This window comes from Euprymna scolopes, chromosome 8, assembly GCF_053919585.1.
Source record: "Euprymna scolopes isolate OS-2025 chromosome 8, ASM5391958v1, whole genome shotgun sequence".
NCBI classification, from domain to species: Eukaryota; Metazoa; Mollusca; class Cephalopoda; order Sepiida; family Sepiolidae; genus Euprymna; species Euprymna scolopes.
The window spans coordinates 101,119,927-101,145,548 of NC_136489.1; the positions used below are offsets into that span (position 1 = coordinate 101,119,927).

A 25,622-nucleotide genomic window follows, 5' to 3' on the forward strand; every position below is an offset into this window, starting at 1 on the left:
AGTTTCATACCATCCAGGGGTATTTGGGAGAGCAAGGCTACACCTGGTTGTTCAACCCCCCCCCATACTCCCCACATGGCCTAGGAAAGGATAATTGGTATGACGAAGAAAATTTTGGACTCCATGTTGCTGGAACACAAGTAGAGGTTGACTCATGAACTGCTAATTACCTTTCTAGCAGATGTTACCTCTATCATCAACGCCAGGCCCAAATGACCCTTGCATACTCACTCCTGCCATCCTCCTACATCAAAAACTAGGAGGACATTTCATCCATGGACTTGAACTTGGGCCAAGAGATATTATAAAAAGTCAATGGAAATTCATCCAACATCTGGCAGAGACATTCTGGGGAAACTGGCAGAAAGCCTTTCATAGTTTCACTCCAAACACGGACGAAATGGAAATCAAAAGAATTTAATATCAAAGAAGAGGACATAGTGCTGCCGAAAGATAATCAAACAGAAAGAGGTTCATGGCCTTTAGGAGTTGTCACACGTGTTTTCCCTGGTGCGGGCAAGCTTATCAGTAAAATGGAGGTAAAGTGTCCAGGAAAGACTGCACTTAGACCCATTATAATAAATGTTCTTTTCATACTCTAACATCGATCATAGTCGGATCCGTACCATTACAGGCCTTTCTCATCACAGGTTCAGTGACGTGTCAGACGTCAGGCGGGAGTTTCGTGACTCACATTCCTTCTTTTTACTGCCCTTTACCTTTCCCTTTCTTTGGAGGGGACAACTTGTGACCCTTCACGGCTGACACCGGTGCTTTCCTTTTTCTTGTCTATGGGGTGACCAGCACGAGTGCTTAGCCGCTATTGCTCGACATTTCTTTCTTTGACGTCAGACCTGCCCTGCAATTTTTCCTTTCTTTCATTTTCTTATTGAAACTTTGGTTTCTTTTCTTACTTTTCTATTTCGTTGGAATTTTTTTTCTCTGGACTTATTCAATTCTGCCGTATTTTTAAGCATTTACTGCATTTCCCTTCCACCCCAAGCTTCACGCTAATTCTATTTTATTCTTTCTTTCTAGTTTCAGTTTTTACTTTCTTCAATTTCAATAAATCTGTTGATTTAATGATAAACTGTCTTCAGAGTTTTGATTTTAGAGAGGTGCTTAAACTTTCCGTCGTAGGACTTCAAACACACTCTAGGCAACGGAGCACGTTGTCTTTATGGGACGGAACAATTCAAAAACTTTTTACATTGAAGAATTAAATAGACGCCTAAGACTAATCGACGTCGACACCAGACTTTTTCTTCTTCTAAAAAACGTTTTACTCTGTTCTCTCTCTAAACAAATTTCTCTGGCACAGATTTTGATGGAACATTGGACACAATCTAAACTGCCTATCGATGTCGACTGCCTTCATCGAACCGAACGTGATCCGCTTATCTTTTATTCACATTTTCTTGTTCATTCGTTCACTAAGTGATTTTCTTTATTTATGGAAATCGCTCCAGACAAGGCATGAAGCCACGGAAGAAGGAGCTAAAAATTACTGCTTCAAGATGGAAAACTTGCAAACAATAACTGTTAGATGGAATATATTATAACCTATAAAACAGCAATTTTCCCCAATTTTGTCAGAAATATCGTTTATGGAATATGAGGACTAAAGAATAAAATAGGAGAAGTGAGAGTTATGAGGCTGCCTAAAGTAAAAGCAAGATCCACTTCCTACTTTCCTTTCTATCTTTCTCGCTTGAGACAAATTCATGCTGAGCTTAATTTGTTGGTGTCTTTGCAAAGTGTGTTAGCGTCAAAATTTACTTCCCGAATGAAACAACGCGAGATCTCGCACCAAATAGATTTCGAATTTGAAGTTCAAACTTAACCAATACCTCTTCAGTCTTTCTTGAAGGTGCTGTACAGCCTAGAAATGGATTATGACTGAATGCACTATTGTAATTTTCTTTATATTAAAAAAAAAAAATGTTTACATTATTTAGATCTTTCGGACTACTGTTCTTATCTTGAGAATTATTTTGTGAAAAATGCACTCAAGATGAAAACAATAGTCTGAATGATTTAAATAATTCGAATTATCGATCCTCATCTCAAAAATTCAAAAACATTAAAAAAAAATGTTCTACAGATGTAAACTATCATCATAAAACGTTTTAAGAAAAGAATCAATCTAGTATCAGAGTAAAACTACTGAAAGAGAAAATTCCATAAAACTCTTATTTCAGCCAATCAGAAGCGCAGAAAATATACACCTCCGAAACGTAAATATTATTATATTACGTTTCGGAGGTGTATATTTTCTGCGCTTCTGATTGGCTGAAATAAGAGTTTTATGGCATTTTCTGAAGAGCGAAAAAGAAACAATTTGGAAGTGATGCCGTGGATATATATATATATATATATATATATATATATATATATATATATATATATATATATATATATATGATTAGTATAGAAGATCGGCGCTACCTAATCTTCTTGTTCTTCTTTTCCACTCGTGTTCACATGAAGTAGGCGTGTCTTTAAAAGTATTTAAAAGCCGACCTATCCGTGAAAAAGTTCGTAATGCACTTTGAGTCAGTAGTTGATGTTAGGGTGAATGAAAAATAAAGCATATTTTAATAGATTATTCCTGATTTTGCATGCTGTTCTCTAAGACAGGAAACTATTCTTTTTAATTGGACGGTTGGATTAACACAATCGTTATATAAGTATATTATTTGGCCTTTCATTTTTTTTTTTATCAACTAAACAAATGCTGTATACCATGATGTGGACTATGCACATTTCTACTTCTGTTTTTCATAGGATTAAATATACTCTCTTGATTCTTTTCTCAGTGAGGCAGCTGGAAGATTTTCGTGCAAGACGACGATCATTTTCACTGAAAATATTGTTAACTGAACTTAACTATTGGATTATAAAGTTGTTTCTGGATAGACCGTCCTCGATAGGGGATCTAAGGATCCTTTAATTATCCAGATAGTCATATGTTTTCTTATAAAGAAACTTATATCTGACTTTAAACCGTTCCTATGTCACATAATTGGATTAACGAATCAAATCGTAAATCTTCGTGTGGAGCAATAACTGACTTTAGAGTTCAAACTAGTGATGAAGAAATTCTAATATTTTTCTCGGTTTTGATAAAAGTACGGATTTCTTTTTGCTATATACTCGATTCTCATTCTTTTTAAGTATTTAGCTTTAGGGTTTTTTGTTTACTTTTATTTATTTATTTGATTTGATTACGATAAAAAAAAACATGGAATATATGTATATAGTTTCCTAAGTATAAAAATATATTTGCCGGAGTACATGGATCTATAACTTTTAATTTTACTGGTAGTTTAAAATCAATAAATCATTTTTTATGCCTCGGTCGCTGTGCAATGACAGGCATGCTTCACTTGTTTTTTTTTGTTTTTTTTTTGTTTTTTTTTAATTTTGATCGAAATCAATAACATAATTTTGATTCTCGAAATATCTCAAATTTAAGGTTTTAACTTAAGGTTTCTTAAAAATTGAATTTCAGAGAATCTTGCTTTATTAATGTCCAATAAGTATGGAAAAAATCAATGCAAATCTGATATATTTGACTTTTTCAAACAGGAGATTGTTCCCATATTGTGCGCCGTAAACCCCTCTTTAAAATACTCAAAAGAAACTGAAATTTGGTGAATATTTATTAATTACTGTCTAATAACTATTGTAAACATTTCACAAGTTTCTAAATTTTCTCTAAATGCTTCCAACTTTTTACTCTCTTTGTATAAAATAAATTAAACTAAATATACTTAACATCTAGGCTCCTTATGGGTTTCAGCAGTGTTTAAGAATTCACAATGAACGGTAAATTAGTTTAGGAGTTGATCCTTTATTTTTTTACTAGATAGTCACTGCTTATCAAAACCCAAAAGCCACTCGAGTATAAAGGGTAATGTGCCAAATAGCTGATGATGAAAATTGGATAAAATTCAAGAGGACGGCTCAACAAGACCTTGTTTATATTGGACTTGAAACCATCATATTATAGTCAGCTGGAAAGGGTCCGCACTGTACGTGTCCCACGGGTGGGCAATTCTAAGGAAGAAATTGACTCATGAAATATTCATTTAGGTTTAAGCACAGATAGAGAGTGGGGGTAATTGTTGATAATGATTGTAGTTGGACGAGTGCTTGCTGTGAATGTTTTACAGAAGGCATCGATTGAAGCTCAGTCGAGCACTTGCAATAGAAATAACGATATAGCAGAAATAGACTCGCAGTGTCTTTTGTGTAAGAAAAAAGTTGTAAGGAAAAAAAGTGACATCGCTTATTAGGTTTTGAAGCCAATTTTGTACCCTGTCAAGACAGAAAAGTGTGCTCTGAGCAACTCCTCTTCAGATGTGACAATGGTGTTCTATATTAGGGCGTATTTGGCTTTTATATAGGCAGACGATTGCGTTGGGAGTAATATACCTTGTCGACCAGTAAAATGATCCAATCATTTTCACAGTGTCCTTGGTAACGAATTTGGTGTAAATCATCAATTTCGGGGCTAGTAAGTTATCCGTTGTCATGGCTAATTGGTCAGCTGGAATCCAGGTTATTAATAAGTTTGGTAATATCCCGGACAGATATACGGATGTCGCGTAGAGTATTTTCAATCGAGGGAGGAAATTCAGTAATTAGGCGGCCCTGATCGTAAAGGTGAAGTTTGATGCATAATTCTTAGCAAAGATTTTGCCTTTGTCGGATGTTGACGAAATCAGCTCACGTCGATTGACGATGGCTGGGATAGTATACAAGATAGTATCTGTCGAGGACCATGTTTGCTAATCGCCCAAACTCGTGGGAACTACGCTTCCGTTCAGCTATTTTTCTCTTGACAGACTGAGCGTAGAACTCTGTTGTGTTTTCTCTAACTCTTTCATAGTGGTTTCTGGCAGTTCTAAAGGAGGCTTTATTTTTAGAACATCTATTTCGTTAGAAGCAATTGAAATAGTTATTTCTATGTGCAATGGTAACGACAGATTCTGGAATGTACAACGACTTCCTGTTTATTTTTTTTTTTTTTTAATTTTGGAATGTATGTAGCTGTCTAGATCGACGGTTAACCAATTAGTTAAGTTGGGAACAATACATGACACTTTCTTTTTAAATATGGAACGCAACAATGTGTCAAATATGAATGTTTTGAAGCTGTCTCAGTCAGCCATTGAGTATCGATACACTGTTTAATATAAAGGGACATTTGTTGTTATAGATTGTTTTTATCTTAATTGAAATAAATGGGTGATAGGAAGATCCCAGCGCAGATAGAACAGAGGATAAGCATAGTTTAGGTCAAGTTATCAGAAAAATATCCGGAAGACTTGTAAATTATCCGGCAACATCGGATTCGCAAGTGGGTTTGTTGACAATCTGTTAAGTAATACACAAAGAAAGAAATCATGACAAAACTTCCATTTATTATACCTCTTATTTGTGAGGACTATATATTCAACAGTGTGAACATTGAAATCTCCACAGACGTGAATGTTGATAAAGAGTTGCACAGACAGGATACGGTCAATTTTCTCAGCGATAATCTTAAAGATAGCTACTCCATCATTGTTGGGATGATAGAGGATAGAGAGGGAAATATGAATGCGGTTCTTTAAGCGCTACTCGGAAGCATACATAGGGTAATTTAGGACTTTCTTTAGAGATGTCTTTGCCGCAAGAGAAGCCATCCCTAACGTAAGCACGTATTATATGTCCATAGCAATTTTGATGGTCAGGTTTGGGTGTCAAGTCAGAATGAGCTTGAGGACACAGTTGAGCCAATACCAGTTTCGCACAGGAACAATGGTCTCCCGTAATTGGATTTCAACCTCTGGAAAGTTGGAACGTACACCTTTGATGTTAGAGAAGACCTGGTAGTTGGGGTGGGGCTACATTACACATACCTAACTTTATTTAGAGATAAAGGTTTATGATTCATCTTCATGGAGATAATGAAAATAATTAACGTCTCGCAAAACCAATACAGCAGGTGGCCCGTTGAGTTTGGTCTTATGAGGCCATCTTCACAGAATTATTACTTTTTTTTCGAAAGGAAAGACTGGTGTATTGTCAATAGTCTGAGACATTTATATCTGGTAATACGGGTTCGTTCTCAGCTTTTGTAAAAACCTTTTCCAAGTCTCAAGATTTTTCCCCACATTACACTGATTTTAGTTGGAAGCAAGTAAACACAAATACAATATTTCACTATGATAATGATGATTCTTCACTTGGTACGTTGGCGCTGTATATTCTTCCTAGCTATTATTTGTCTTCCCTTCTAAAAAATCGAAATAACGTGGCAGTTTACGATCGGACTTTCTCACAATGCCCCCCCTTTTTTATCTGGTCAAATTTAGTGATTCTTCGGCGATATTGAATTTTCTTGTACAGATGCATCTATTCCGAATGTGTGGAAGTGGGCCGCAATCAGAGGACATTTTCTCTTGTACCAAACAAGATTTTAAGTTTAATTTAGACGGTTTCAAACCGACATAAATAATTGCACATTAAAAAACAATTTTTTTTAATCAGCTTTTTATTCTAATTATTTGATGGTTTTCAGTAATCGATTAAAAACATCCATTTTTACTTGATATTAAATTTTCATTTAAAAATTATCGCAGCAAATTTTAATAAATTTGAATTATAAAATTTTTCTCTGAAAAAGATTTTATGTGAATTTTCTTTTTAATTATGACCGTTTGGCACAGGAGATGTAGTCTATTGATAGCGGCCCACGGTCACGAATTCTGATTAGGAGAACGTGAGCAAGAAATTTAAATATCGCTGATTATTTTATATTGAATAAATAAATAAATAAATAAATAAATAAAGGGGGGGGGTAAAAAGTAATCAAAATATTTTTTCTTGTTGTTCTTTTTTCTTGTTGTTCTTTTTTCTTGTTGTTGTTGTCTATCCAAACCTCTTGCCCCCTGTCGAGTGTGACGACGATCCACTGAGGGCGAGGCACATTTTCTGCACCGTTGATACGAGAAACATTTGACGAAGGAAAAATAGAGATGCGTGAGGGGTAAGCCAAGAATACGAAAGCAGCACACAGGAAAGCCGCCTACAAGAGAGCTCGGTGGGAGTAGAGAATGAAAGTGGATGGGGTGAGAGAGAAAGAATAAGAGGGATGAGGAATACGGGGAAAGTGGTGAGGGGGTGAATTAGGGCTGCTTGAAAGTTAGTAAGAAGAAGGGTGGTTTTTGTCTGCCAGTAGTATTTTGTGGCATATTCCACTTGGAAGGGTTTTTTTTATATGTGTGTGTACGTGTGTGTGTGTGTGCTTGTGTGGGGATACGAGAAATACGACGACTCGAGCAAAAGAGCGAGTTTCGTTGAGATGTCATGGAAGCAGGAGTCGAGTTTCCATTGTGCGAATGGAGAAGTCCAGGCTTCAACGAGGAGATGTCTTCCTCTTGTTCTTATTCATATTCCTTGGCCAATATAACGACGATGACGACGACCACCACCACTACCTCGACCACTACGGCGACAGCAAGGGTCCCAAATATGAAATCAATCATCTGGGAGAATCTCTGCATTGTCTCACTCAAAGTGATGCTCTTTCTACTCTGCATCTGCATGAGTGTCAGCATGTGCGTGTCGCTCTGCCTCCTCGTCTACATGATCGTTTGCTGAGGAGTTGGCATGCCGACATGCGGAGCGCGCAAAATAAACAAATCAGGAGGACGTTGGCCGGAGGCGGAAATAGCCGCTGGAAGATGCAGGATTCGGATTCGGATAATATGGACAACATAACAACACAACAGATGAACACATACGAACAACACAACAACACAACACAAGAACACAACAGACGCACACATACGCGTGCGAGTTAGCATACACAAACGTAATCGGTGTGTGGTTTGAATGTATGACTGCCTTTGTATGTGTAGTGAATTATGAAGTGACAAGATTATATTTTTGTATACGATATGGATATGGTTATAAAATTAATTATATAAACAAGTAACTATTCAGAAATGCACAGTGATTACGTATAGAACACGCATGCACACACGCACACATATACTTATCCAGGGACACGTGGTTTTTCATCTAACGAGATTCGTAAATAGGATCTTAGTGACTATGTACACACGCGCGTGCGCACACATACATGCATACATACATACATACATACATATATATATATATATATATATATATATATATATATATATATATATACATACACTTTCAAAATATTGGAATATACATATTGATATAGAAATATAAATATTTACAAATTCAATACTATCCTGAAAAATACTCATTACATACTCCAGAAGCATTAACATACGATGGGATTTAAATCATTGTGTGTGCGCGCGCACGCGTGTGTGTGTGTGTGTGTGTGTGTGTGTGTGTGTGCGCGCGTGTGTGTGTGTGTGTATGTCTGTGTTATTATATATATGCATATATATATGTATGTATGTATATATGTATTTACGTAATATATGTATCAGCTTCGTGTAAGCATATATGTGTATATATGATACATATATACATGACTTTATTTATATATATATATATACAGATATATATATTATATGCTTATATATTATGCTTATCTATGTGAAAATATAAAAATATAAACATGTAAATCTATATGATGAGAAACACTATTTATAATGATATATATGTATTCACATGACATTAAAATATGAATATATAATATGCATATATATACATATATTTTTGTAAATACACGTATTTGTATAATATATATATATATATAAATAGATAGATATATGTATATGCATGATCATATATAAATGATATGTATACGCATTATATATATATATATTGTTTAATACAAATGTTGATTTCGTCTGAAAATATATGTTTTATATATATATATATATATATTATATATATATATATATATATATTGAGAATTGTTATTTATTTCAGCAGTGAACAGTAACCAATGCAAGTATTTTAATGTAAATTATTTTTATGAAATATATATATATATATATATATATATATATATATATATATATATATATATATATATATATATATATATATATATATAAAATAAGTTCTTTCATTATGTATAATAATTTTTTCGGAAATATTTTGTTATTTGTTATATGTAAATATATATGTGTATATAATATAATCCATTCATTCATGTCAGTGTTTTCTGCATGCAATTTTTTAGCATGTATTAGAATTATTATATGTGAGGGTAAATAAATTTAATACGTTTTATCGCACTGAGATGACTTCATACGCGCATGCACGCACACACAACACACTCACTTATACATACACATGTGTACGTGTCTATGTATTTTTGACGCACCACGCATAATTGTATTCAATTATATGTGTAATACGATCGCATATATTGAAAACACCTTTACATATAATGCCCCTTATGAACTTAATAATCGTATATACGTACACGTATGAGCTTATGCTTAATATTGAGTAATCAATCCGTTCCAATAGTGCTCGATACTATAATAGTTATTAGTAGAGATGTTGTAACTATATATAAATATACGTGTGTTTGTGTGTCTGTTATATGTAGGCATGCATAAAAAAGGTAAAACTATCAAATCAAATTAACAAATATTGTGTGATTTTTCATAGTTTATCTTTATTATCGAATGACTTTCTCCGAAAAGCAGACATTTGTGTTTCATTCTATCGAATGAATTCGTCAGGCTAAAGTTGGCCGCGCGAGTTATTTCTTTTCGACTGAACCTTAAAAGTGTTTTGCTATAAGTATATTATATACTAACTTTCTAATGCGCTACTAAGCGCTACTATTGTATCGAGCACTGATACAAAATTATATAATTTGTAATATAATTTGTAAATGTTTTTTGTATGTATTTATATGATTGTAACAATTATTGATTGTTTATTTTTTTTATCTAAATGAAAACAGTCTTTCAGTCTATTATGATATCAGGTTGTGCTTATTTAAAAACTGAATACTTTGTAATACTATATATATATATATATATATATATATATATATATGTGTGTGTGTGTGTGTGTGTGTGTGTGTGTGTGTGTGTGTGTGTGTGTGTGTGTGTGTGTGTGTGTGTGTGAGTGTATGTATGTATGTATGTATGTATGTATATTTTAATGGGAGCGGGTTTTATTTTATCGGTTTTGTTGTCAGAAGACTGTCATCCAATAAATTACCTCCACTTTCTTAACGAGGTGTGTATGTGGGAGGGCGGGGGGGGAAATGCTCCCAAACGTAATATTCTTTGGGAGAGGGTGTAATTTAATATATATTCTGTTGTTATGAGACACTCTTTCTTTGAACTAATTTCTCCTCTGTTAGGCAATCCACTCCAGGTAATACCTCCTCTTTTGGGGAGCATTGTAATTCATTTCTTATGATCCCATCCTTCCACGATTATTTTCTCTGTTTGTGGAGGGAGTAATTTACTATCTCTTCTGTTATCACGATATCATCGTCCCAGGCATTGCCTCCTATTGGCCGTTATCTCCTACTTCTAGGCGTGTGCGGAGTGTGGCGTGTAATATATGTTCTTTCACAAAGATATCTTCCCGGTCTAGAAAAAATATGCGACCACAGGGATCACATATTTGTCTAGCTTTATATATTTACAAATATTCGTGCATGTATGTGTGTGTGCGCACGCGCGTGCGTACGCGATCGCATTTACGAGCATGCGGTGTGGTAAAACAATGAACCGAAAAAAGCTGATAGGTGATAATTACCAAATTAAAAAGTCGCCCCATGAAAATAGGTAAAAACATTAGCGTGTGCGCCGTGTGACTACCGAAAACGCTGTTGAAGCGGGAAGATGAAAAGCGAGGCTGGGGGGGGGGGTATCTCCACACGGGTAAACTGGCAGCGAGGAAAGAAATGGAGAAATAAAGAATACGTTTTTGTTTTCACACAACCCACCCCCACCCCACCCTCCATTACCCGACCCCTTCTCGACTCACCATACACGCCGACTTAGAAAAATACAAAATACAAGGAAAAAGGAAAAAACAAATAATCCCAGAAGAATCATAAAAAAAAAAATGATAAAACGATGTTTTTTTGTTGAGAAATGAAAAGAATTGGATACTCTTAATAACACACGCGCCAATGCCAAATAAAGCAATAACTGATGTGCGGTTTTGCTTCACTGCGACGGAATCTGTAATCCAGGGTCAAAGGTCAGTTGTTTATCTTTTTATTCGTTTATTTATTTATTGTATAATCACACTGGTGTTTGCTCAGAGACGTTCCTGCGATCTCTTTTCGCATTGTGTTCTGCAGTCTTGAACGTGCTGCCTCAGAATCATATGTATGAGCATGTGTTACATTTTCGAAGTTCTGTATTTGCTAAATATCTTGATGTTCCTAAGTTGTATACATTTCCTAATTAGCTTAGTAGCATATGTCTATTGCTAACGGTTTCATGGCTTAATAAAAGAAAAAAAATTGAATATGACATGCATCTTGCGTAGCAATATTTCCAAGTTTAGTCATCCAAATTATTACCTGTGAAATGGATTTGAGTATTCCACATAGTCCACCTACTCACACACACACACACACAAAAATTCGCCATATGATTCAGAACAAAACTTCCGCTCAGAGTACGGTTATTTACTTCCTCAGCAGGAGGTAAAACATCATGTCAGCCGAGGCTTTGAAAAGCCAGTGCGCCAGAAATGCATTTTCCGGTAGGTACTCACGGAGTATTATTTATCTCCCGCTCACACCGGGAAGATATGACACAGGGTCGTGAAAAGTGGGATTGAAGAGCCAGCGCCTTAGATCAGGAGCACTCTTATCTGCAAAATGCAAAAAAGGCATAGGCTCCCCTATCTGCATTCCCGAGAGAGGGGGGGAGCTCATGCGATTAGCAATAAACTAACTCCTTTTTAAATGGAGAGGGCCAAGCCTAGGAGAATGTGCCTTTTAGAACTACACAGGACTAACAATCTACTACACAAGAAAAAATGCCATTTCAATGGTTACTTAGACTCTGTTAATTTTAGTGCCGAGGGTAAACCCGCGGCTGAAGTATGCCAAGACCTTTGCCGGGAGAGAAGGCAAAGTCTAGGAAGTTTGAAGATTTCGTTTACCAGTAAGGTTTGAAGAACCTCAAACTGAAGAAAAAAAAATACATTAATTAGTTTGGAGGATATGCACACTAGGCAGCAAATTTCGTTATCATTTTATTATCATTCATTGTTAATGCGTGCACAAACATTTTTTTTCGATTATTATTGCAATAGAGTACATATTTACAGTGCATATTTTTTGTGGTCGTGTATTAATATTGTTTTTAATTGCATATTATTATTGAATTGTACTGTATTATTAATTATTATTACTTTGATGTACGTACTGTATTTATCTAAGCTTGCTTTAAATTTGTTCGATTTTCTGCCAATTCTAATACATAGAAAATAACAGTACAATAATAAAGTATGTTATGTTATACGATGTTATTGTCCTTCTGTACTTATGTGTCTTTTTGATTAAAATATTGTTGCATTATAAAATTAAAATGTGTTACTACATTAGTGAAATATATGCAATATTACTTCATTATTACTGTATTAATGAGTACTAGCTAGACCTGTGGAAATTCCACAAGGGACTCATTTATATGTATTATATTAATGTTGACATTCTGTAGATGTTCAGCGTAAATGGAGAGGCTCTGATATTATTGTGTCACTTTTGTTAAAACTGCAAAAGTATTTATCTAAGCTAGGAGGGACGCCCGGCGTAGCTTAATATGATATTTTAATTCTTGCAGATTTCGTATCTATTATCATAGAGTAAATTGTCTATCGATTTTTATATATTATAAAGTTGCGATTTCAACTTGGGTACAACAACTTGAATTGAAAGTGAAACCAAAACTTATAAAAAATAATAAAATTATATATATATATATATATATATATATATATATATATATATATATATAATCGAAACCGAAACCAAAACTTGTGAAGAATTCTTGGTAAAATTATTTATTACAAACAATGGAAGTCCATAACAATTTATCAACTCGGATGTAAGCGTGACACAGAAAATAAATGAATAAATAACACACACTCTATCGTATTAATATATAGAAGAATGTCTTTAGAAAGTGTTTTCAAAGTATTTAGTACCGTTTAAAATCTCGTACATGGACGTTTTAAAACTGCATCCAATATTCGCGGTTTTTCTCCATTCGGGTGGGGTGGGTAAAGAACGTAACGCCCATGAATGGTGAGGAAATACTGAATTACATTAAAGTGATAACCTTCATTCTTTTATAAATTTTAATTAATTTCAAGATTATTCATAATTAATATCTGTCAATAATTTAAGCTATTCATAATACGTTCTGCAGACACACGCACACTGCGTAACGAACACAAACGTACACAGACGTACACACTCTTTCGTAACAAAGCAGAGGAACACTGAACACCAAAACAAACGTGTACGTAATGTATCCCCACAGAAAAAACACGTTCTCCAAAATATTTTCCGACGCTTCCTACGCTCATTTTTTTTTTTTTAACTTTTGAATCGGTATTTTTTTTTTTTTACTAAATATGTTTTTAAGTCATATCTGTCAATAATTTGAATGTCTAAATTAGATTTCTATCTTTGTCATCTATTTCGCTTGTTTTTGTCCGCGTATTTAGATCTAATTGATTGCTGCTCTTTCATATAGTGAAATAAATTGATTCTTCGCCTTTCTTTTCTTGAGATAATATTTAAAAGTGTTGACATAATAACAATAGCAATAATAATAATAATAATAATAATAATAATAATAATAATAATAATAATAATTATACGATTTAACATCCGTTTTACATGTAGGCGTGCGTTTGACGGCTTCAAGAAAAAGATAACTTATATTTATTTATCCCTCTTTCCATCAGTTCCACTTTTATCATTCCCGCCTCCCATGTTTATAGTGGCCTTCCCCTGTGCACTAAACCTGCTATATCAACTGCTCTACATCTAATATTTAAAAACTCTGGGCGATTATTTCAATGTGACCATACAATTGACGTCTACTTCTCTGCACACAACCTCCCATATTGTCAAGATATAATCTACCTCTGTGATCACAGAACCAAGCCTCTCTTTAAGACTAACATTACACATCCATCGTATCATCATCTCCCCATGCAACGCAGGTCCTCAACCATCACTGGTTAGGATCAAATTCTATACATCATGGTGCTGTGTACCCATGCACGACAGACTCTTCCCTTGGTCGACAATGGTAACGCCCTGCTAGTTAGTAACGGAAGAAGTTTTTGGACTTACTCTACCCACTTCTAAGTCTTGCAATAACACTAGCACCTGCCCCATCCTGTGCTCCAATTGTATCCCCAACAGAATTTGAGAATTTTACTTAAATCCAATGCTTTAATCGCTAGTTGCCATATTGATTTTTTATTTGTTTTGTTCTAAATGTCATTATGTTTTAAAATGTTATTGTACACAGTTTTATCTTTTCGTTGGGCTTAATATCTTTTTTTGATGGATCACCGCAGGCGGGGGTGGGGGGCATTCGAGGATAGGAGATAAAGAGATCGTCAATTGGACGATGATAGCCGCCACAAGAGGACAGGAAACAATGAGTGGAAAGAGCAGAAGATTACTAAGAGAAATTTATTATCCAGTAGAGGGGGGAGGACTTCACCGGTCGTAAGATACGCTTAAATATATTTTAGTTGATGCAGATTTTTCGTATTTATCATTACAATTCTCTTTTGAATATTATGTTGTACCTAATATTTAGTCCTGCTTTTAAAAGATTTTAAAAAATTACTTAGGTGCCATCAGCTAAAATTGAAACCAAAACATTTAATGCTCCAGCCGCGTTCACTTCCGTTTCAGATATCGTCAGATAGACAAGAAAAAAAATTTAAATTAAAGGTCCTCGCCCACTAGATTTCGGAGATGGTTTTATACCCTGTTACGGTAGGCTGCTGTACTCTTAGCAGCTCTTTCCCAGATGTGACAACAGTATTCTATCTCAGTGTTACGTAATCGCTGTGCCCGGTTGTTCAAAATGCGTTTGTCCAGTCTATATAATATTAAAGGCGTTTTTGAAAGGCGCGGAGGTGCGTGGTTGTCGAATGTCGGGCAGTGAAGAAATGGTGACGCATACCAAAGTCTCTCTCTCTCTCTCTCTCTCTCTCTCTCTCTATCTCTCTCTCTCTCTCTCTCTCTGATCTACTGACTGACTTTTTCTTTGTGACGATTTTATTTATAAAAAACATTCTTTTCCTATTAGAATGTTTAATATTTCCTTTATATATTGTTTCAACCTTTGGTCGATATCCTCTCACATATTTCTCGGTCAAATTTTGCATTCCGTTATATAATGGTGGAAAGTCCCGAATTTGCATCCATTTGCGTGCAACACATCGAATATTTTGTATTCTTGTGGGTTGCCTATAATATCTAACATTACGATGAATTTGTCTTTTGTACAGGTAGCAGGTTTCGTCGGGAGTGATATGGAAGAATTAGATATATAAGAGCATGTCGACATTTCCAATTAGACCCTTGCTTTCTACATATTCCGGTTCAGTTTTAAGTTTTGGTTAAAATGAAAACGATATCCGCCTCATTTCATGAAACAACATGGCTTCGCATCTCATCATTGGTTACACTTTCATGCAGCCGACCAGGTTAAATCTGGCTTTTGTTGCGTTTTTTGATGGGTTTTTTGTTTGTTTGTCTTATTTTGTTTGCTTTTTTTGTTTTGCTTGTTTTATTTATTTTTTTTATTTTTTTTTTTTGGTTTTTTTTTTTTTTGTGTTTTGGGTTTTTTTTTCAATTCAATTATTTTTTATATATGTTTGTGGAAGTTCAGAATTTTTATGTCGCACGATAATCTATGGCTTTTATGTAGTCCAACCAACAAGTTTTGGAGACGGTTTCTTTATGATATTTTATATGTTTTGTGTCTTATTGGCGCAATTCACACCATTGGGTCTATCTTCAATTAAAGATACTTATCATAAGTACTAGAAGTAGACAGCCATGGGTTGAGCGTTTAAATATGACATTTTAATTCATGCAGATTTTGTATTTATTATTTTTATAGAGCAAATTATCTTTTGATTATGATATTGTACCCAATATATATAGTAATGAGTTCAAAAGTTACAAATAAATGCCTTCGTGCCATTGTTGGAATCGAAACCAAAACATTCAGAGTTCTATTCGTTATTTAGCACTTTAGTCTTTGTCGTTACTGTTTGAGCTATCGCCAGATGGATAAAGTCGGTTAATAATTAAGCGACTTCATCATAAAAATATACGCATGCTCAGGAATTAGCTGATTTACAACTTTTTTGCAATTTTCACTCGATAACAGCTATTTTTAAAGGGTAATAAAAAAAAATTGAAAGTGTTTCAAAAGTCCAACTACCCTATATATCAAGTTTAAAGTCTATAAATCAAATATTCACATGGGAGTTTGGTATAGATGTTTCGCACGCACACACACACACACACAATATCGCAAATTTTGGGAGTATCAAAATTGATATCGGAATCGTAAAAATTTATGCTTATTTTCCGATGCTAAAAACGATTCCTTTAATTATCCTTTTTTATTAGATTTTGTTTAAAACAAGATCTCCACGATTGATAGTAATAATAAAATAATAAATATTTGTTGATTTTACACTACCAGTAAAGCTAAAATCTATAGATCAATCCCACAAATTTGTTTTTACGTTTGAGAAAATATATGCACGTCTAACATGTGTTTTACGGTGATCGTGAAAAAATAAAATCTATCTTTATGGTTTAATATTTAGAGATTTATGAAGACTCGAAATTGGAATCGGTAATTGTGTCGGAATTGGGAATTTAATACGGAATCGGTAATTGTATCGAAATCAGCAAAAATATTGAAATCGTCCCATCACTAATCACGCTTAAAAAGAATTGAGCTCAATAGGTCAATGAAACTAGTCATCTAATAAGAAAAAAATGAATAATTAATCAATGAACGCTCGCTTTTCAAAGGAATATGCAAATTATTTTAACCTTCATGAAGTCGCTCGCATATCCATGACGTGGTATATTTAGAAGTTCGTTTTAATAATCTCTACTATTATTGTGTGTGTGTGAGTTCCTTCCTTATATGTTCCGAAATAGCTGAGCCTATCTTTTGCAAATTTCACACAAGGCTATTTTATGTCTAGCAGTGTTCTTAGATATGTTTTGTACAGAATTTTTTCCGATAATTATCAAAAATCGAAAAACATCTGATCTTAAAAATAACTTTTCTCTCTTATAGATAAAGACGAATACTTTTTACGTGGGAATATTTTACGTTGCACCAGTCAAACAGCATAATAAAATTTCAGCAAATCATTTCTTCTAAAAAAAAAAAAAACAGATTTAATTTAATCTAGAGATATAGCTTAGTGGTAGATCATTCGACTATAGGTCGAATGATCACCTGTGGAAGCCCGGGTGTGCCTCATCATTTTATTTTAATTTTTCTTATTAATGAGTTCAATTTACCGTAAAAGAATAGGTACCATTTAAAATCGATGCAAATCATTTCTTCGTTTGCATATTTTAAAACTAAACACTAATCAGAAGTGACTTTTCCAGGGCATTTATTGTCAAGCCCAAATATCAGCTGACGTGATATTGTATGGAATTTGACGAACGACATTATCACTATTATTTTATTTTATTTATTTTTATTTTGTTTATTTATTTATTTATTTATTTATTTTTGCGAATTAGTCCACCGGATAAATTATTCCTCGAAATACATAATAATCAAGGAGTGATTCTATAATAATAGATACACAATCTGCATAAATTAAAATATCATGTTTAAGCGTATTGTGCAACCGGGCAACGCCGGTGCCGGTTAGTCTTAAATAGAAAAAAGTAGATATTTTATATCAATGTCAGAGCGAGATAAAACTCAACTGTGTAGTTATATAGATTATCATGAGTAGTAGTAGTAGTAGTAGTAGTAGTAGTAGTAGTAGCAGCAGCAGCAGTAGTAGTAGTAGTAGTAGTAGTATTTTCTTTTTACGGTAAAACAAATTAATCTAATTACCGATAAATCTTTATAATTAGTATTAAAAAATATGAACTTTTTTTTACATTGGAAAGTTACAGTATAGTTAACACACTCCAAGCCATTCCCATGTAAAGAAGGTTTTTTAAATAGCAAAATTATTATTTAGAAAGTTATTTTTAATATGGGAAAAAGGAAATTCTTTCTGGGCCGTCTTCTTATTGTGCATACCAATCGTTAACTATTGTCAATTCTTCATTAAAAACTTCAAATAGCATTATGGACGAAGCCTGCAAACCAGCTTCGTTTTAAAAAATATAAATCTCGCAACTTTCAACCAATTACAAGGAAAATATTTTAGGAAAATATTTACAAATATTTACTCGTGTAATAACACGTTCCTACCTCCAGTGTACATTTTACGTTTTGCAAAAATAAATACTGATTTACAGTAATTCATTTTTTTAACACAATTAATACTAATTTTTTTTAATTAATTTTTGTAACAAGACTCAAATTAAATACAGCAGAATCCTGGGATACGGTGGCCCTAGAACACGGTTTTTTTTTTTTTTTTTTTTTTTTTTTCACGTTACGGTGTGGAATACGATGTTTTTCCGGCCTCTGGTTACGGTATTTGCTCTGCCTTACGGTGTTATTTATAATGTTATTTGATTATATACCGTGTATATTATACTGTACTGTATTTTGTTAGTAATTTTTAATGCCGTATCTCGGGTTCTACTGAATTTAGAAAGTTTAAAAGGACTAGAATCAATACTTGCATCGGGAATTCAGGAAAGAATTGGTAATGGTATCGGAATTGGGAACATTTTTTGAATCGTCTCATTACTTATATATATATATATATATATATATATATATATATATATATATATATATATATATATATATATATATAGTAGTAGTAGTGGGACTATGGATAGGAATCAGAATCGGAAAAGTTTTAACCTAATTTTCGGTTCAAAAAATTATTCTTTTTACTTATTTTTTCTGTTATTGTATAAAATATATTTTTATATTTTTAGTACTAAAAATAAAAATACAAATATTTATTCTTTTAACACTAATAAAACTAACATTTAGAGATGACAATAATGAATTCATGCAAAAAGGACAAGAGAAAAAATGGCACAGGTAAACATGACACGAGCGAATAAATAGGAAAAAATGGCACGTGAAAAATCTACATAAAAAAATCTCACACTGAGATTATCAAAATCTGTAATTCAATGCATAAAGAGAAAACGTCAAGAAGTTTGTTAAGTAAAAAAAACAAACATTATATTTAAAAGTTTAATTAATTCTGCTTTTTGACGATTAGACGATTTTAGATTCGGAATAAGAAACTTTATCTGAAACGGGAATTTAGAACAAAATTATTAATTGTATCGCAATCGGGAAAACATTGAAATCGTTATAATCACTTATATATCATGGGCTCTCCCGTCAATTTCGACGTATGAGGTTCTTACAACGATCTATTTAACTTGCGTCGCAGATGATATTTCAGTCCAGCCAATGATTAGCAAAAAGTCCACAAATTGTGCAAGAGTGTGAATTATTGAAGTATATGGCTGCGACGGCGGACGATACTTTATTTCTTTCCCTAGTTTGACGCATTTTTATGCTGCAGGTTCCATAATACTACTGAAGCATGTAGACCGCCATTCATTACAATCAAGCATAGTCTTCGAAGCCAGCGGAGTTTATTCCAGCAGCTAAGAGATTGCTTTTTAATTTATCCTTGTATCGGCCTAGTGTCTTATGACCACTTGCAAGTTGACTGTGCATCCATATTTTGGGAATTCTTTCCTCTTGCATACGCAACACATGGCCATACCAGCGCAGTCAATGTCGCACATGGTGAAAAGTTCAACAATTCTATCGATTAAGCTCCATAAATTTCTCGAAGACAACCTTTGTGAAAAACATTTAATTGTTGAATTTCTTTTCTGTACAATATCCAATTCTCTGCGTCTTACAATAGTGCTGTGAGAACTACTTGTAGACCTGTATCTTTGTTTGAAGTCTATTAGCTCGAACTTTCCAAAATCGATGGCGAAGTTTCCCGGAGTTACTAGAGACTTTTGCAGTTCTATTGATTGTCTTATCATCAAGCGTTCTACTAATGTTTACTTTACTTCCGAGATAGCTGAAGTTCTTGTCATATTTCAAATTATGACCGTCAACTTGAATTGGTACTTCGGGAAACGCATGCACGAGCGGGTTCTGTTTGACAACTCTAATTTGTTTCGGTGCTGAACAAATTACAACTTCAGTTTTTGTTATGCTTCTGATTAATCCGAATTCTTTACCACCACTTGTCCTATATATATATATATATATATATATATATATATATATGTGTGTGTGTGTGTGTGTGTGTGTGTGTGTGTGTGTGTGTGTGTGTTTGTGTGTGTGTGTCTACTTCATTTACTCACACAAATTTAATATACGAAAGTATAGATTTATGCGTAAACTTTAAGTGTTTACTTCAAAAGTGCTCAATACGTAGGTAGAGCTAGTTAGTAATTTATAAAATATATATGGCGATTAAGCTACACTGAATATTTTGCGTTTCATCCACTGTAGGATTTGTCAGGGTTATGCACATAATCCTGACGAATCCTACAATGGATGAAACGCAGAATATTCAGTGTAGCTTAATCGCCATATATATTTTATAAATTACTATATATATATATATATATATATATATATATATATATATATATATATACGTGTATGTGTGCTGTGTGCGCGCGTATATTTGCGCAATGATCTATTCTCGTTCGATCCATGTATATGAAGATATTGTGTCTATATTTCCTCTTCAAATATGTTCATAAGAACTCTCCATTTTGTCTATTCGCGTTTTTTTTTTTAATAGAAATCGCTCGTGACAAGATATAAAACCACCTGATGTAAAAGCTAACAATAACGAAATATAATTATTGCATAGACAGAAAATGCCTATTGTCTTTAAAGACTAAAGCTTTAGATAAAAGGAAATCAATGAGCTTGAAGAGAGTTCTACAACCTTGCAGTCCTGGGAAAGAGGCTACTGGAATAGGAAGATTATTGCAATGAAGTATTAAAACAGGTAGTGGCTCGAGACCTTTAGATCAACAAGTCAAATGAGCTGGAACAAAAGAAGCCGTGAATAGCTCAGACAAGAACACATGCCATAATAGTATTTGTAGAAAAGACTGAGACTAGCCACATCACGTCTGTGTGAGATAGGGGCTGCAGTAAAAAAGAAAGAGTGGCGCCAATAAAATTACAGATACGTTTCTGAAATTTATCAAGAACCTTCAAATGGGACACAGATTCATCAACCCAAATGTGACAACAAAATCGGAATAAGCTAAATAAGTTCCGAAAATCCTTTGTCTTGAAGTCTAATAATGAATTTAGAATGCTCTCATCTATGGTTGTGAAATTACACTCATCCGCAGGTCCGTCTAATTCTCTCTAAATATAATATATTAGCCAGTTCATTGCATTCCTAAGTGAAACGTGGCCTTTTCGCATATTCTACTTTTTTTCAGAAAATGAGATTCAAATTTTGTTCTTCGCCCTCCTTCTTAAGAAAATGTAATCGTTTTGAAGACATGTTCTGTCTCTTTGCACACAAAATATATTGCGTATTTACTTGAATTTTGTAAGTTTTCTAAATACAACTTGTGCGCAATTAAAAATCTTTCAAATTTCTGTTACCAAAGATTAGCGCGCGCAACTCGCTCTTCCGGATGTCAGCAATAACTAATAAAAGCACACAATTAGTAGTGTCAATACATAACCTGTAATTAGCATCACTGATTAGCACACACGCAGACATACGCGCACACACACATGTAGTTTAAGACACAGAAAATTAACTATAAACATTATTTTCACATAAAACAGACGCTCTAACAGAATGTGATATTTTTTAATAAAGGAAATTTTAAAAAAGTTAAATACATACTAGTAAGTAATTTAAGAATAATAATTATCGAAAACAATGTAAAATTGAATCAAGGTCAGGCTTTTAACTGACCAAAAAAATACATCAGTTTATTTGGTTTCTTCATCGATTTCAGCTTTCTTTTTTTAAGAAACTTGAGATTAGAAGTATCTGCCAAATCTTTTAATGTCAACAGAAAAAGACAACACGACGTTATATGTCGATTCTTTTTTTTTTTTAGATAGTAGCTCCTCCGTTAAATACTGTTTATCTGTGGTTGTTTAGAAGAGCAAATAAACGAAGTCGACTTTGGCTTATGAATTTTAATTCTAGTCAGAAATTAATTTTCTATAGCCAATTTTAAAGGCTTCAAATTTATTATGATCACGAATTCAAATTTATTATGATCACGAATTCAAATTTATCATGGTCACAAATTCAAATTTATCATGGTCACGAATTCAAATTTATCATGGTCACAAATTCAAATTTATCATGGTCACGAATTCAAATTTATTATGATCAATTCAAATTTATCATGGTCACAAATTCAAATTTATTATGATCAATTCAAATTTATCATGGTCAAAAATTCAAATTTATTATGGTCACGAATTCAAATTTATCATGGTCACAAATTCACATTTATCATGGTCACGAATTCAAATTTATCATGGTCACGAATTCAAATTTATCATGGTCACAAATTCAAATTTATCATGGTCACGAATTCAAATTTATTATGATCAATTCAAATTTATCATGGTCAAAAATTAAAATTTATTATGGTCACAAATTCAAATTCATCATGGTCACGAATTCAAATGCATCATGGTCAGAAATTCAAATTCATCATGGTCACAAATTCAAATTTATCATGGTCACGAATTCAAATTCATCATGGTCACGAATTCAAATTCATCATGGTCACGAATTCAAATTTATCATGGTCACAAATTCAAATTCATCATGGTCACGTATTCAAATTCATCATGGTCACGAATTCAAATTTATCATGGTCACGAATTCAAATTTATCATGGTCACGCCTGAGAGTATCCGTACCTCTACAAGGCCACCATTCGCCCATACATGGAGTATTGTTGACACATCTGGGCTGGTGCATCTACACTAGTCTTTCCCTCTTAGATAAAGTCCAAAAAAGAGTTGTCAATGTAATCGGTCCCATTTTATTAACTAAGCTTCAGCCTCTGTCTCATCAACGCAATGTTGCATCACTGTGCCTTTTTTGCAAATATTTTAATGGAATGCGTTCTGATGAACTTGTTTCACTTGTACCCCCTCGATGGGTATATCCCTGACAAACCCGCTTAGCAATATCTCACCCCTTCACTGTTGATGTTCCTAAATGCCAGAAAGCTTTCTATTCTAATAGTTTCTTCTTTCGAACAACTAGACTTTGGAATTCCCTTCCTGCTGTCTTCTTCCTTGGCTGTACTGATATGCAGAAGTTTAAATGTAACAGAAGCAAATATCTTGTTAATCTTTTCTAGACATGGCTCCAAATAGTAGCCCCCTTACGTCCAAGTGGAGATATGTTTGTAAGGGGTGAACATGATTTTAAAAAATGATAAGTGACAACACCATTTTTTTTAATATAATAATGGTCCATATATAATAATAATTTAAATATAATATAATATATAATAAATATAATAATGGCTCATATATAATAGTAATTTAAATATAATATAATATATAATAAATATAATAATGGTCCATATATAATAATAATTTAAATATTATATAATATATAATAAATATAATAATTATGTATTAAATAATTTAATTTAAATAATTTTGCTATAATAATAGAACAAATATGTCGAACGGTAGTGTTTACAGAGTCTGAGAAATTCGCATATAATGATAGAGTAATTAACATATCAAATCGAAGGTAATTTCTGACGAGTAAGTTTATAAGTCAAAGTCAAGTATTATTGTTCATGTGTGCAGTCGTTGACCCAGAATTATCTGTGTTATCTCTCTTGAATTTGTTCTTGGCCAATGTTAGAAAAGGTCACGGTCTTTTCTGTATTCTCGTTCCATCCATATGCAAATTTTAGAGGAAGATCTTCGTGATTTTAAACTGCCAGTCGTGGTCCAACCGGCTGTTCATCTTTGGATTATCTATATAAACCCTGACGCTGTGTCTGTTAATGACACATTGCATAGACTTCCAGAACACAAAGAAAACAAAGTAAGAAATATTTATTTATTTATTGTTACCCTGTAAGGGTCCGGAAGAAACACGCAATTCGATAATTAGTTGAAACAAAATATATTGAACACAAAAACAAATACAACAAATGAAGAGTGTGGTTATACGTCAGTCCGACTACCAAGTATGCATGATTTGTGCGTAACTTGTGTGCTAACGTCGGTAGACATATTCTCCAGATCTTTATAGTAAGTGGAAGAGGTTATCATTATTATCCGTAGGGTGGTCATACCACAACATTATTCATTGCTCACACATATCTCTTTATCGTCGATACTGGCAACATGTGTTCTTTTTATTGGGATTTAGACCATAATGTATTCTTTGTTTAGTACTTGTGGGTTTTTTTCTTTGTATATCGTATTGTATACCTCGTTACACGTTTTATAATCCTACTTACGCCTACCTTTGATGAACTATGTGAATAATGTTCATGCATGCAGATCCAACGGTTTCTTTGCTATTGTTCTTTTCTCTTTCTACCGATATCCACGCCTATATTATTCCACGATAACATAACATGTAAAATGGCGACGTCAAGTAAAACTGTAAAAGCTAACGTATAAAATACAGGTAATTTTTTTTTTACTCCGAAACAGATAAACAACCACGAATTTAAAAAAAAAAAAAGACATTGTCTATGTTATCTGTATTTTCTTTCGATTAGGTGTTTTTTTTTTTTTTTTTTTTTTTTTTATCCTTCGACTTCATTTACGTATCTTGTGTCAAACTCCAGAGTCGTCATGGAAAATGGAGCCAACCTATTATCAAAGCCCTGGAGGCTGGGGTATACTATTCGCATTGAACTCGATTAATCGTCTGGCTGTGTTTTTCCTGGGATTGGATTTCAAGATTCCATGCATATTCTTTAACCGTTTCAACTAAATTACATTTGATTTTTTCTCTGAGGCTAAAAATCGAATGAATTTTCTTAAAACTGATCATTTTCTAGTTAAGAAGCATAAAACAAAATGATTTTGAACCTGCGCTGAATTTCCATTAAAATTACATTAAGTTAACGAATTTCCATTAAAATTACATTAAGTTAATGAATTATCAAAAAATTACATTACGTTGAATAAAACGAACATGAGTGGGTCGTGAGTCTGCATACTTCCACTTTACAACGTAAAATTTGTATCTATCTCTTACTTCTCTATATTGCATGAAGTATTTCTGATGTTATGTCATAGAAACGTTGATAACCCAAACACTGAAATGTTGCATGTCGATTACAGTTATCAGTAAGCATTGAATCTACACATATTCCATCAATCTTTCGATCTAGACCAAACTTTTGAAGGCCAAATTCAAGGTCGTTTAAAATGATGGACTTTATT

The 25,622-nt window shown here is 33.4% G+C and overlaps 1 protein-coding gene across 1 annotated transcript in view; it reads left to right on the forward strand.

Moving 5' to 3' along the window:
• Positions 1-10,983: 10,983 nt before the first annotated feature.
• The window catches only part of LOC145283668 (hydroxylysine kinase-like), a 243,890-nt gene continuing 229,251 nt past the window's right edge, over positions 10,984-25,622 (forward strand). The window contains exon 1 of the mRNA XM_080132680.1: positions 10,984-11,193. The gene's annotated coding sequence lies outside the window, so the exon portion shown is untranslated. The remainder of the gene's footprint in view (positions 11,194-25,622) is intronic.